We start from the raw sequence: 14,928 nt of genomic DNA, 5'->3' as shown, positions 1-14,928 counted from the left end.
ACATCTTAAAGCATCTTAAAGCACAAGCATGGCAGAGAGGCATTTGTAATTTCAGATGTCTTAGAATAACTCATTGGGCTCACCCATAGTCCTATAGAAATCCACAGACAACATAACTTAGCCATATGACATTGACAGTCTCAACAACAGTATGGACCTCAACTGCTTATGATATCGGTATGTTTTAGGGAGGTGATTTGTGACTACTGTGCCCTCCTTTGATTATAGAGGCTGTTTAGTACAATCCTATAGAAAATACTATTTTATGTGGGTGGCATTGCAAGGTGATTCTGTCTAACAAACTCTGACAAGTAACATATGCTCAGTAGCAGAGCAGAGTGACCAGTTTTCAGTTTCCTCCCCTGTATCATACAGTATACTACAACTGAAGCCAGTGATGGCTTGATGGATCATATGATGGATCCAAATAGTCATCAATAGGCCACACTTCACTTATAATATGGTAATTCAGGGTTTAATTGGGCTTTCCAACATTTTAAGGTCAAGACTAGTGATGTATACTGCCTGTTCCTGCCGTCAAATGTGATAGAAACCCCGACAGAGGCTCTCATTGTGGGTGTGAACGGAGCCTAACGTACTTTGAAGACAGTCATTAATTATCAGCCGAAAGAACCTCTGGCCAACAATTTTCTTGAGTAGGGTGAGTTCAGATGGACAGATGTGACATTATTCTTAATGGGAAAATGACCACCTATTTGTTCACTGTCTCCAGACCTTATGCAATAGTCTGGGAGTATAGTTGAGTGAACTGATTCTTTAGGACCATGATTAGACCAGAATTTAGCAAAAAAATAAATAAATAATCTATAAGATTCAGAAGAAGAATTTTGAGAGAGAAATAAAAAACTTTTCCAGCTATTTAAATAAAGATTCAGATAGAATTGATTCATACCGTACCTGAATTGCAATTCAAGAACGAATTGGACCTGAAACAAATTTTAAGAAATTCGCCCATCTCTAACTAGAAGGTCTGACACTCGGTCAAAATGAAATACTTCACTTAGAAGATGTAAGTGCAGGTCACTTTTACCCTCAATGACCAGGCCTGCTTGCACCCTGATGAGCAGCTAAGTTTTTGCTTCTCTGCAAATTTCATTTTTTATGCTAATTGGAAATACATACAGTATACATTACTGTGTCGTTTATATAACTATTTTGGAAGTGCAAATATATATAAAAAAAAAAAAAGTCATTTTTTTAATACCCCTCCCATATCCAACTGAATAATCTGTTAAATACGTTCTTCAGTTCACTGTGAGTGTAGGTATTTTCCTATTAGGTAATGTATGTACTAATTTATTTTATACCATTTTTATGATTTTAATGACATTTTTAATTATTTGTATTACATTTTATTTACATTTTTATCCCTTTAAATCACTACTACGGTATGTAATATCTTTATAATAAACGTAAAATATGCTAATTTATTATCCTGTTCCACTATGCAATGGTCATTAGGGCCCTAACAGCAGTCTTAGTGAATAGATAGTCCTGGGGTCCTTTTTAGGTCTCTGGAATGAATCCCTATGCAGTGAGCATAGTAAACCAATGACCCAAATGAAAGGGGTTGTCCCTTTGATAAACGGTTTAACAGCCAGGATTGGAGGGTTCTCCATTCCTGGCTATTAGATCAGGAGCTCAGCTGTCATTGTCCTGTGTGGGACTTATTCTATAGCTATAATGTGGTAGAATAAGGCCAATTAACAGCCACTATAAAAGGCTAGTTAGTACAGGCAATATTTCACTTGAAACGTATAAGTTTTTATGTATCCAATCCATATCATGAAGAAGGACCGATTAATATATATTGTCAAATATACAGTCAGGTCCATAAATATTGGGACATCAACACAATTCTAACATTTTTGGCTCTATACACCACCACAATGGATTTGAAATTAAACGAACAACATATACTTAACTGCAGATTGTCAGCTTTAATTTGAGGGCATTTACATCCAAATCAGGTGAACGGTGTAGGAATTACAACAGTTTGCATATGTGCCTCCCACTTGTTAAGGAACCATAAGTAATGGGAAAATTGACTTATCAGCTGTTCCATACCCAGGTGTGTGTTATTCCCTCATTATCCCAATTACAATGAGCAGATAAAAAGGTCCGGAGTTCATTTCAAGTGTGCTATTTGCATTTGGAATCTTTTGCTGTCAACTCTCAAGATGAGATCCAAAGAGCTGTCACTATCAGTGAAGCAAGCCATCATTAGGCTGAAAAAACACAACAAACCCATCAGAGAGATAGCAAAAACATTAGGCGTGGCCAAAACAACTGCTTGGAACATTCTTAAAAAGAAGGAACGCACCGGTGAGCTCAGCAACACCAAAAGACCCGGAAGACCGCGGAAAACAACTGTGGTGGATGACCAAAGAATTCTTTCCCTGTTGAAGAAAACACCCTTCACAACAGTTGGCCAGATCAAGAACACTCTCCAGGAGGTAGGTGTATGTGTGTCAAAGTCAACAATCAAGAGAAGATTTCACCAGAGTGAATACAGAGGGTTCACCACAAGATGTAAACCATTGGTGAGCCTCAAAACAGGAAGGCCAGATTAGAGTTTGCCAAACGACATCTAAAAAAGCCTTCACAGTTCTGGAACAACATCCTATGGACAGATGAGACCAATATCAACTTGTACCAGAGTGATGGGAAGAGAAGAGTATGGAGAAGGAAAGGAACTGCTCATGATCCTAAGCATACCACCTCATCAGTGAAGCATGGTGGTGGTAGTGTAATGGCATGGGCACGTATGGCTGCCAATAGAACTGGTTCTCTTGTATTTATTGATGATGTGACTGCTGACAAAAGCAGCAGGAGGAATTCTGAAGTGTTTCGGGCAATTTTATCTGCTCATATTCTGCCAAATGCTTCAGAACTCATCGGACGGCGCTTCACAGTGCAGATGGACAATGACCCAAAGCATACTGCAAAAGCAACCAAAGAGTTTTGTAAGGGAAAGAAGTGGAATGTTATGCAATGGCCAAGTCAATCACCGTACCTGAATCAGTTTGAGCATGCATTTCACTTGCTGAAGACAAAACTGAAGGGAAAATGCCCCAAGAACAAGCAGGAACTGAAGACTGTTGCAGTAGAAGCCTGGCAGAGCATCACCAGGGATGAAACCCAGCGTCTGGTGATGTCTATGCGTTCCAGACTTCAGGCTGTAATTGACTGCAAAGGATTTGCAACCAAGTATAATAAAGTGAAAGATTGATTTATGATTATTATTATGTCCCATTACTTTTGGTCCCTTAACAAGTGGGAGGCACGTATGCAAACTGTTGTAATTCCTACACCTTTCACCTGATTTGGATGCAAATACCCTCAAAGTAAAGCTGCCAGTCTGCAGTTAAAGCACATCTTGTTTGTTTCATTTCAAATCCATTGTGGTGGTGTATAGAGCCAAAAATGTTAGAATTGTGTCGATGGCCCAATATTTATGAACCTGACTGTATATAGCTTTACAGAGGTAATAAACCATAGTGTAGTGGTGTAGGGTACTGGGGGTACACTGGTTGCAGTTGCACTTGGATCCTGGTATATAACTCGACCTCACCAGTCGTTGACATCTGTGTTAAAAGGGGGACTTGCAGATATGGTGTGGATAATGTGCAGCAGCAAATTCTGTAGGCCTCACAGTGTTCCCATACCAGTGCCAACCACACTGTTACTCATACATACTTGCCAACAGTCCCAATTTTGCTGGGACAATCATGTGAACCAGATGGAAAAAATGGAAAGATGTATGCTAATCCTGCCAAAATGGGACTATTTGGTTTGGTGTTCCTGGACATTTTGGGGCACCTTAGGTAGATAGGATTTGCGTAAGTAAGGTCATAATGCCAGGGAGAGTCATGAATAAGTGAGTTGTGTTAGAGTGTCTTATCAGGGAAGCATAATATCCTCAGATAGCAAGGTATTTCTATAGGATCTGGGCATTTAATAGTCTTGTCAAGAACTGTGAGGTGCTCACCAGTTAGGTCACACCAGTTTAGAAGCTCTGCTATTAATGGTGCTTTTTGTGGGACCCGAGTGTTTGACTTAGGTCCAGAGGCTTCCGGCTATACACCGCACCAGACAGTATTCACAGCTTTTTAATATTAGAAACAAAATTTCCTGTTGCAAATCCTGACAACCAACCTGTTTCCAAACAACCATTGTAATGATGATCATGTAATGTAACGTAGCACTGGTAGGGACGCACATGGTATAAAAACTGCCTGCGTTAAAATATTAAGTTACTCTGAGCTATCTGTGCTTGAAATTGGGATTGTTTCAAAACCCAGGTGAATATAAAAAGCGGAAGAGCGATATTAAATCATAGCACATTACACGTGACCAGATCTTTGATTACTTCCAAATTTCAGTGCTTATAAAATGTTGATGCGCTCCACTAAATCCAAATCATTATGTGAGCTGTATCTGAAATAAAATTGGTCAAGTGCTTAACAGTTTTATAAGTAGCTCAATTTGAAAATGGTCATAAAAGCTGCGAATTGTCATTGAGATGCCAAAAAAATGGAAAGAAATCTCGTAAATCAACAAGAAGGAGACCTTCAGACTCCCAATAATAGTTAAACATTTTACCTCTGAACCTAACAGTGTTCTATGATTCTATACCTGGGCTCATATGTAGCAGAGCTCGATATGATATGTGCCAGATGACAAAGTCTTCTACATCTGTATAATGTGCACAGTACATACTACTGCCAGGATACGCTGACGCAGAGACATGACGTGCTTACTAATATGACAATCTCGTGCAAGAAAATTTAGACTAAAACCTTCAGAATCACAGGTGCATGTCCATGAAGCAAACATAATTACAAAAAAAAACAAAATGGCTGCACACCATTATATATACAAACAATAGGGCTAAGAAATGGGGGTCATTCTATATAAAAGTGGTACAATACCGACCATTATTCATGTAAACTCATTTATAGTCGGTATTGTACCACTTTCATCTAGAATGACCCCCATTTCTTAGCTCTATTGTTTGTATATATAATGGTGTGCAGCCATTTTGTTTTTTTGTAATATGACAATCTCATCAGATACATGGCTTTTCTTGTACAACTTTTTTTGGTGATGAGCCAGTTGGCTATTGGATCAGATACATGAGGGTCTCTTATTTCTCATAAGTTTATATGGTGTTCCAATTCTTTTGTCGTATTCATATTTTCATTTGGTGCTATGTACAATATTTACATAGTCCGACTACTATAAACCTCACCTATTCCATACATTTCTTACTTTTCTTACTATATATATTATACTATGTATTGGTATATATACTACTAGAGTAGAGGCTGAGTATAATAATATTATATAGTATATAATATAGTATATAATCAATATATCTACAGAACAGTAACATACTACCTGTGGGCAATGAAACTATATGCCACTTAAAAAAATATATATATATATGGAAGTGGTAGACACAACTTACCTCAGAGGCAAACACAAAATTTTTAAAGGGGGCTTCCAAGTAATTTCATGCACACAACAGAGAGAAAAAGATTTGCCTCCTTCATGTCACGGATCAGCGGGTGTGAACCCACTTCGCCACTAAGGGGCATGTCTAAGCAACTACCTGGTTTTCACTAGAGCCTCAGATGGTGAGGATAGACTTGAGCCGTTATGGTAATTACCAGGGGCTACTCCAGAGCAATCCCTGAATCAGTGGCAGCTGGTCCAGGTGGACTAGGAGGTACCTGAGTAGGTAACAGAAGTATAAGCGTAGTCAGGCGGGCAGAAACGTTACCAGGAGCAACGGTGCAGGATCAAAGGATAAGGCAGAGATGTGGTCAGACAGGCAATAGGTCAGGGCAGGCAGCACAGGTACAGGTCAGGCAATCCGATCAGCAACAGGAGAGACAAAGCAAGCAGGCAGGGATCAGACGATAAGCAGAGTCCAGGAACGAAGTATAGATCAGGAGCACACGAGAGTATCAGGAACCAGCAAACTCAGGCATCTTTGAAGGGGGCTGAGCCACTTAAATGCAAGCAGGAGAGCCAGAGTTGGTCAGCGAGGTCCCCTGACCTAACCCCCACAGTCTAGGGAGTGATGTTCTCCGCCCTCAGAGCAGTGTAACACAAAATCAGCCAAACTCATGCTGTGTCCAGGGCTCAGTGAAAGCTGTGGAGCGGAATCCTCAAAAGCAATAACACCTACAGAAACAGAGCCCAGGACCACAGCGGTAAAATGGAAGTACCGGCCACAGGTCACCGGTGAGTACGGAGCCCGGCACTGCGGCACAGGTGACACATCCAGAGAGGAGTTCAGCAGCCGCTGTTAAACTTCAGGGGCGGACTGGGAAGTTAAAGTGGCCCTGGAAAAAAACGAATGGACAGAAGGCAGAGCAACAGAAGTAGGCAGGGCCAACAGTACCAAAGTGCAGAACAAAATACCGCCCCATCAAAACCAAATATTACAATGCAGCATAAAATACTGCTTCAGCAGAGCCAAATACCACAATACAGCATGAAATACTGCCACCTGCGCCACAGTATGAAACCTGAGGACGGCGATACAGTTGAATTCAGGAGGGTACCTGCGGCCGATGGGCAGGTACATAAGTGGAACCTGCACTCCCTGAGTTTTATGGCGACCATTATGGCACACAACAGGTAGTATTTAGTGTTAGGTTCCCGTCCTACAGAGATCGCCTTGACGTTTGGCAGACGGGCCCAAATAATTTTGTTCAAAATGTATTTGCCAAGAATCTCAAATTTACTAAATAAGTGTAGCATTAGCACCAGAATGCTTTCTATAACTATGGCATTATTGTACTTTATTTGTGTTTGCAGAGTGCTGTTGCATTGTGTTTTTTCTACATACAGTAAGTGCTCCGACATTAATTAATGTTGAGGGCATTAGATCGTTATGTACCTGGCTGGCGGAAAGGGGGTATCGGCCCACCAGGAAATTTCCCCTTAGGGTCCATGGCCAGTCCGTCCCCGCCCTCCTTCTATGCGTAATTATACTCATTATGCCAACCTTTAACATTGTTATGCAGGGTAGTTTAGGGGTTAGCATTAGCAATAGTATTACTTTTATATCCCTAAGGGTCCACTCTAGTTAAGCGGTTAATACCTCATATATCTGGTGGTCTAGTGATGAAATGGATAATAGTGCTATCCATTGGGTCAATATGTTGTCTCTTAATGTTACATGGTAATTTAGTTGTGTACTTTATTCTATTATTTGATGATGGTGAAGACGTTAATGTCAGTGCTCTAGGGCAGAATACAGTACCCTTTAATTTAATTCAAATAAATCATGTGCCACTAGATGGAACTCACCGCATAGGGATTTATACAGCTCCCATTAAACTCAATGATAAACCAGTATGCACAATGGTTCTCTAGTAGCAACAAAAGGCTCTTTTGCTCTTAAAACATGGTTTACTGGGATTTAGATATTGATGAACTATCATCAAGATAGGTCATCTATCTCAGATTGGGAGAGTCCAGCACCCCCATTGATCAGATGTTTCAGTCAGTTGCCAGCACTGACTATACAGTGGATGGCTCCATGAACTGTGTAGTGGCCATACAGGGTACTGCAGCTCAGTTCACATTGACTTCAATGGATGCTGGGATTCAACACACTGGTGCCGGAAACTATAAAATGAATGGAACCTTCAGTGCACTGTAGTTACTGACCCCTGACAAAGCTGATCAGTGGAGTTACCAGGTGTCTGGGGTTTCAGTGCAGTGGAAAGGTGGTTTGAAGAATCAGGTCAGAAGTAAAAGTATAACAGTCTCTCTTTACTTAGTGCTGTTGTGGAAATTTTATTAGGATGTGTATTTAATATATTGTGTATTGTCATCATGTCTCTCAGTGTCAAGGTAAACCATTGGAGTGGATATCTCCCCGTGTAATTCCTGTCACAGTTGCTGGGCACAGAGGTCTCCGTCGGCGAATGGTCCATGTGCTAAGCACTGGGCTGTGGGCCGGGGGAGACTGATGTGTTCAGCAGAGCAGTGTTTTGTTGGCTGATATATGGACGCTGGCTAGGGCCCCGCGCAAGACGTGGATTTATTGGCTTGGCGTGGATGCATTTGTTAAGAGAACAATATATGAAAGGAACGTGCGTTTGTTGTCTCTAGTGCGCCTGATCAGCCACTGGAGATAATGACGTTGTTCCTGTAAATAAACATGCATGAGGATCATAGTAATTTTATCTGGCATTGATCACTGAGCAAGGCTGGATAAAATTAGCTCCAGTGGTAATGGTAGATTATTGCATACATGTGTTTGTTGGCTAGGGTATTATGGTGTCTTGTCTTCCTATGTCATCACTTCCTGTATGTCATCACTTCCTGCATCCTTGTTATTGGCCAGCCCCTTTTACACCTTTTGGGAGGGCAGTGAACAGACTGAGCAGGGCAGTTGCTTAGCAAGAATTCAACATGAAAACACCTTTGGCTGACTGCGGTTGAGATTTTTACCTTTCCTTACATAAAGATATTGGAGAGCAGATTACAACTATTAATATTTCTACAACAGTGCAAAATGTAACCTGTGGCAAATCCAGCAATATGAAGTACCAGGTGCAGTTTCTGGCACCAGATGAAGAGTTATGATGGCTGGTTATGGGGCAAATAATCAGGCACTTGTGGATATAGGTGTCCACTGTGTGAAACAGGCTTGAAGTTAGTATGACCTGGGGATTATTTTTGGTGATGGGTGTCTGGCCTCTTTTCCTTCACTGGCAGCATTTTTTGTGACAATCTGTAGTTTTCGCTAATACCATTTTGAGGTGTGTATGACTTTTTTATCACTTTTTATACAATCTTTTGGGGAAGTAAAGTAATGTAAAAACAGCTAATTGGACATTTTTTTGTTACACCATTCATTTATTTTTATTTTAAGAAAAGGGGGATTTGAATTTTTATATTTTCTATTCTTTTATATTTTTCAAAAAAATTTTTTACTTTTTTTTTTTTACTTTTTGTTAAGTCCTCAACTGGACCCCAACCTGCAATCATCAGATTGCACTTTGTAGAGAATAATGGAATTTTCTCCATTATTCTATACAGAAACCACTATATTACAGTTCAGTGCTGACACCTGCTGGTCCGAACTGTAATATACAAATAATAGTGGTAGGTTGTGGTGGCTCACTAGCAAGTAGTTAAGGTATGGTGCTGCAAGCTCATATAGAGGGAATCACCCCACCCTCTCTTAAAGGCAAATGTAGTAATAGAGTAATGAGCGAGCACTCATACACTTGGCAACCAGATTGACATATGCAGAAAATATTTATTATATCCCCATAAAATACAAGTAATAAAATTTATAAGAACAATGTAGCAATAATATACAACATTACAGTCACATATATTGTGGTAGATATGATCAACACTATATTCATATGACTCAATAGTGTCGATAAATTCAATAATATATATCACACCAAGAAACTTCAAGTATATGCTGTTATTTGGGAAAGAGGGGGTATTATCTTCTAGCGCTCTATCCCAATTTGGGAAACTGAATGTCACTGAAAATGCTGTAGGTGTATTCACTGGGAGCGCAATATGTTCATAAAGTGTCCACAGGAATCCTGATAATGTGAAAAGTCTCTTATAGCTGATCCTTTTATGGTCGATATGAGCTTTGGATTAAAGAAAACTTTAAATCGATATTTGGCTTACCGTCTAGCGTCTGCTTTCTCCCTATTGCTTCAATGGAGCTTTAAATATTTGCCGGCTTATTCAGTCGCTCCATACAGCAAGCTGGTTTAAATTTCGCGGGAGTTCCAAAGATCGCAGGAGTTGCCACTCTGTTCCGCAATTTCCTTTGGTGCAGCTTTCGACGATAAGAATAGTTAATCCTTTACTGTAGAGATTTTCTTCTGTATGGCCATACAGTATTATCGGAGGCTTTTCAATGCAGGTACATCACTTGTTTCACCATACGCGTTACGGGTAGATTCACTCTCCCTTCCTCAGTGGTGAATCTACCCGTAACGCGTATGGTGAAACAAGTGATGTACCTGCATTGAAAAGCCTCCGATAATACTGTATGGCCATACAGAAGAAAATCTCTACAGTAAAGGATTAACTATTCTTATCGTCGAAAGCTGCACCAAAGGAAATTGCGGAACAGAGTGGCAACTCCTGCGATCTTTGGAACTCCCGCGAAATTTAAACCAGCTTGCTGTATGGAGCGACTGAATAAGCCGGCAAATATTTAAAGCTCCATTGAAGCAATAGGTAGAAAGCAGACGCTAGACGGTAAGCCAAATATCGATTTAAAGTTTTCTTCAATCCAAAGCTCATATCGACCATAAAAGGATATGCTATAAGAGACTCTTCACATTATCAGGATTCCTGTGGACACTTTATGAACATATTGCGCTCCCAGTGAATACACCTACAGCATTTTCAGTGACATTCAGTTTCCCAAATTGGGATAGAGCGCTAGAAGATAATACCCCCTCTTTCCCAAATAACAGCATATACTTGAAGTTTCTTGGTGTGATATATATTATTGAATTTATCGACACTATTGAGTCATATGAATATAGTATCGATCATATCTACCACAATATATGTGACTGTAATGTTGTATATTATTGCTACATTGTTCTTATAAATTTTATTACTTGTATTTTATGGGGATATAATAAATATTTTCTGCACATGTCAATCTGGTTGCCAAGTGTATGAGTGCTCGCTCATTACTCTATTACTGTAATATACAAATAATGAGTCTGGAAGCCTAGTACAGGTTCAGGCTCATTACTATGTATGAACACCTTCCTTGATCTCCATCCAGCGCGTGCTTCTGAGTTTAAGCCCTCTCAGATGCCATGGTCATATTTGACCATGGCATCTGAGGGGTTTAATGTCCAAACTTGGCATTACCGCCGATCGCGGACATTAGCCGTGCTTGTCTGCTGTAAGAAACAGCAGACATCCGATAGTTATTGTGCTCACTCCACTCCGGTGCAGGCAATATCTTTCAAGACCCGACACTCACTATACATGTACGGCGGATGTCGGGAAAGGGGTTTCAGGAAATTTGATAAAGGTCATTACTTAGTAACCATGTATATAGCGACTTACCTTATATTTTTGTGGATATTATACTTTGTTGTGACGAGTGTCTTTTTGGGTGACATTTTTTTACGTACATACTATAAGTATGCAGCAAGAACATGTTGTACATTTTGCATTGCATACATGACTGTAACAGTAATGGAAATCTGTAAGACACAGTTTGCAGGATTAAAAGTTGCCAGGATACAAACAATTTATCTTAAGCTTTAACCAAGATCTTATTGCATTGAGTTGCATTCAGTAATTGTTAATGTTTTTTTGTGTTGTTTTTTTGCTTTCCCCCTAATTACATTGCTGAGCAGTAAGCTCTTTTGTGTACATAATGCACCGAATGAAGAGATAATCGCTGCTTATGACTCACATCGAGCTGCTTCCACAGGGAACAGTTTACAGGAAGAGTCAGCACTCAAATTAGTGTGAATTCAATATGCTTCTCATGCTTGTGCATGAATGGCATTTGCAAAGGATTCTTCATTGCCCCATTCAGTAGTAAGATATAAGAACCACTGATCAGATCTATGCAGAATATAAGAGTGTATCACTCTTCCCATTCTTTCTTAAAATCTATTCTGCCAGGTGCTGCCCCTATAGCTCCAATGTTTTTGTTGTGTAGACAGATCGCTGTGCCACTGAACAAATATGGCTTGGAGCTACTCCTAAGGGTGTTATGTAAGTAACCCCCCAAATATTCACCTTTTAAACTCTATATAGAGATCTGTACTCCGCTAGAGTGGAGCCACCAGGCCACTACCTCTTGGCGTAATCCCTGATCAGTGGCTGCTCACCCAAAGGAGTCGAGAGACATTGGTGCAGAGCACCAAGGGATGAGGCAGAACCATAGTCAGGAAACAAACTGAAGTCAGGACAAGCAGCATTAGTGTAAGCCAGTAAGCAGTACTAAGGTCAGGACGAGCAGCACAGGCTCAATATGAGGAAAGAGCGGAGGTCAGGTCATGCAGCAAATGGTCAAATCTGGTCAACATGGAGATTTTGATACACAAGAAAGCAAACAGTACAAAACACCATTACAGGGACCAGCTAGGTAGTAAACCTGTTGCTCAGGAACCATACACTGTGGAAATCTGCCTTAAATACCCATGGGTAAAAAGCCATAGGCTGGGAAAGATTTGGATGTGGATGTCACGGTGGGGAGTGGGGAAAAAACTCCCACCGCACAATGTCTATATAGACCATGCCACTAGGCCTGGAAGCCAGGATAAGGGAGCAGGTCACCTCCTATGCATCCCTAAATACAATCCATGACCTCCTGAATGTATGAGCCAACCCTGATGGTGGGAGGGCTCATACCCAGAACCTTGGACCCTAATTCACCCTGATGATCCCTGATGGTAGAGTAAGGAGAAAGAGACAACCAGTTCCTCCAAGACACAGAAGAACCAGAGTCTCCCACAGGCCTAGAAACAATGAAGTAGCAGAGAGCAAGCATAAACATATAACAGCAGGTAAGAGCCCAGCTCAAACAACATGTACTGGAACAACGACCACTTACCTGCCACAACGACTGGGTGGAACAACTACTGCTTACTGTCTTGTGGTTCACCCCTCCAGGAAACCATGGAGCCCACTTCCGCAGGCACAGACAGACAGGGGAAATGTCAAACAACCATGCTGGACTACAAACATCAAATGGACCAGACATGGAACACCAAATGACATACAACAAACACCCTGTACATAAACCCACACCAAACTACAAACACCAAATGGACCAGACATGGAACACCAAATGACATACAACAAACACCCTGTACATAAACCCACACCAAACATCATAAATAGGTACGGAAGGGTAAGGGGACATGGGTAAACATCGAGATGACATTGCCAAAGACCTTGAACTTCGACAAGAAGGCCCTTACGGACAGGTGACACATCCAGAGAGGAGCAAAGCTCCTACTCATACAAAGGAAGACATACAACTAACCTTCAGCTCTTAACTCCAGTATAAGAAGAGCCATGAGGCCACACCCAGCTCCACCTTGCACACTCCTTTAACCCTAAACAAACCAAAATGGGAAGAAACACCTGCCTTAAAGGGGAAGTGTAAAATCATGCTAAACACCATGTTGCCACCAGCAACAAGAATGCACAGCAAAATTGTCACAGTCCACTACAACCAGACCACTACACCCGTGACACTGGAGTGGCCTTTTTTAGAGCGTAGAATCTGCCTTCTAAGGCAGAAAGGCTGCAGGCAGGGAGAGAGCATTCCGCCTAGGCCTGTGTCATGCTTCGGTGTGGGAGGGAAACCCACACCGAATGTAGGAGGGAAATGGGTGAGGGGAAATGGCCTGGAAACTAGGGAAATGAGCAGATCACCTCCTAGAGAAACCCTAATCAAAGTCCTGACTGAGTGCAAGTATGAACTGACCCCAGAGGTAGGTGAGTTCATACACAGTAACCTAAAATCCTAACTCACCCTGTAGGACCCTGGTACTAATGTCAGGACAAGTGACAACCTGTTCCTCCAAACGGTAGGACGAACAGGAGTCTCCCTCAGGCCTAAACACAAACACAAAGGAAAAGAGCAACACAAGAAAACCCAAACAATAAACAAAAGGGGAAGAAAACACTTAACTTCAAATGGCTATGGAAGCACAAGAACTCCGCCGAGATCCAAACAAGACTGAAGCTATAAACTGCTCAGCATGGTAGGAGAAGCCACAATGAATAGGGAAGGTTAAATGACCACATAAGCAACACCTGAAGCAAGGGGTGTTGCCATTACCAGAAACAACACAGACATGAATTGATCCACAAGGAACCAGTCAGATCAAACCACGTGTTGCCATTCTCACTGATCTCCTGGCACCTGTCACGGGAACGTCCGTGACGGCCTGAGACTGGAGAAATGGGCAGATCTGCCTCGGTGGCCATTCCCTTCAGATCAATGGGTACGACGTGTGCTGTCTGCAAAAAATTTCAACAGCACAAGTCACTGAGAAACGGAAATGTGAATGATGCCTAAAGAGGTAGCTGCTTTTTGATTTCTAAATGGTGGCGGTCCAAATCAAGTTAATCCGTCCTTCTTCTCCATGGGTGGTATAAACTAACATACAGCTACGTTTTTGCTCGCTAGGAAAAAAAAAAAAAAGAAGAAGAGAAAAAAACTTCACGGTCACAAGCTCCTTCTGTCTCGCAACAAATGGCTAGAAGTAAAGCATCAATAAGTACTAGACTATCCTGTTACCAGCATGCTCCTACTGTAGTGATCACTCCCCTCCCAAAAAAGATAAACCCGATGGGTCCAAATAAAGCTGCTAGGGTCTTTTATGCTTCTGTTTTGATGTAGTAAAAATTGATCCATTAGGAACACAAGCTTTAACCGTTTCAGCCCCGGAGGGTTTTTCATTTTTGCGTTTTCATTTTTCACTCCCTCCTAACTTTTTAATTTTCCATTTTCATAGCCTTATGAGGTCTTGTTTTTTGCAGGACAAGTTGCACTTTCCAATTCCACCATTTGATAATGCATATGATGTAGTGGGGAGCTGGAAAAAAATTCCAAATGGGGTGAAATTGGGAAAAAATTCTATGCGGCAACAGTTTTATTTTTTATTTTATTTTTACAGTGTTCTCTATATGGCAAAACTGACCTGTTACTTTCATTTTCAGGTCAGTACGATTAAGGCGATACCACATATGTATAGTTTTTATTGCATTTTAAATTTAACTGCAGTTATGTGTATGTAGCTGTGATACCATTCTAGGGTGTGTAAGACTTTTTGATCACTTTTTATTACATTCTTTCCGTGGGAGGTAAAGCAATCAAAAACTGACATTTTGACA

Source organism: Bufo bufo, chromosome 3 (assembly GCF_905171765.1).
Source record: "Bufo bufo chromosome 3, aBufBuf1.1, whole genome shotgun sequence".
Classification (NCBI taxonomy): Eukaryota; Metazoa; Chordata; class Amphibia; order Anura; family Bufonidae; genus Bufo; species Bufo bufo.
The sequence above is the reverse complement of the archived record's forward strand: the minus strand, read 5'-3'. Positions refer to the sequence as shown.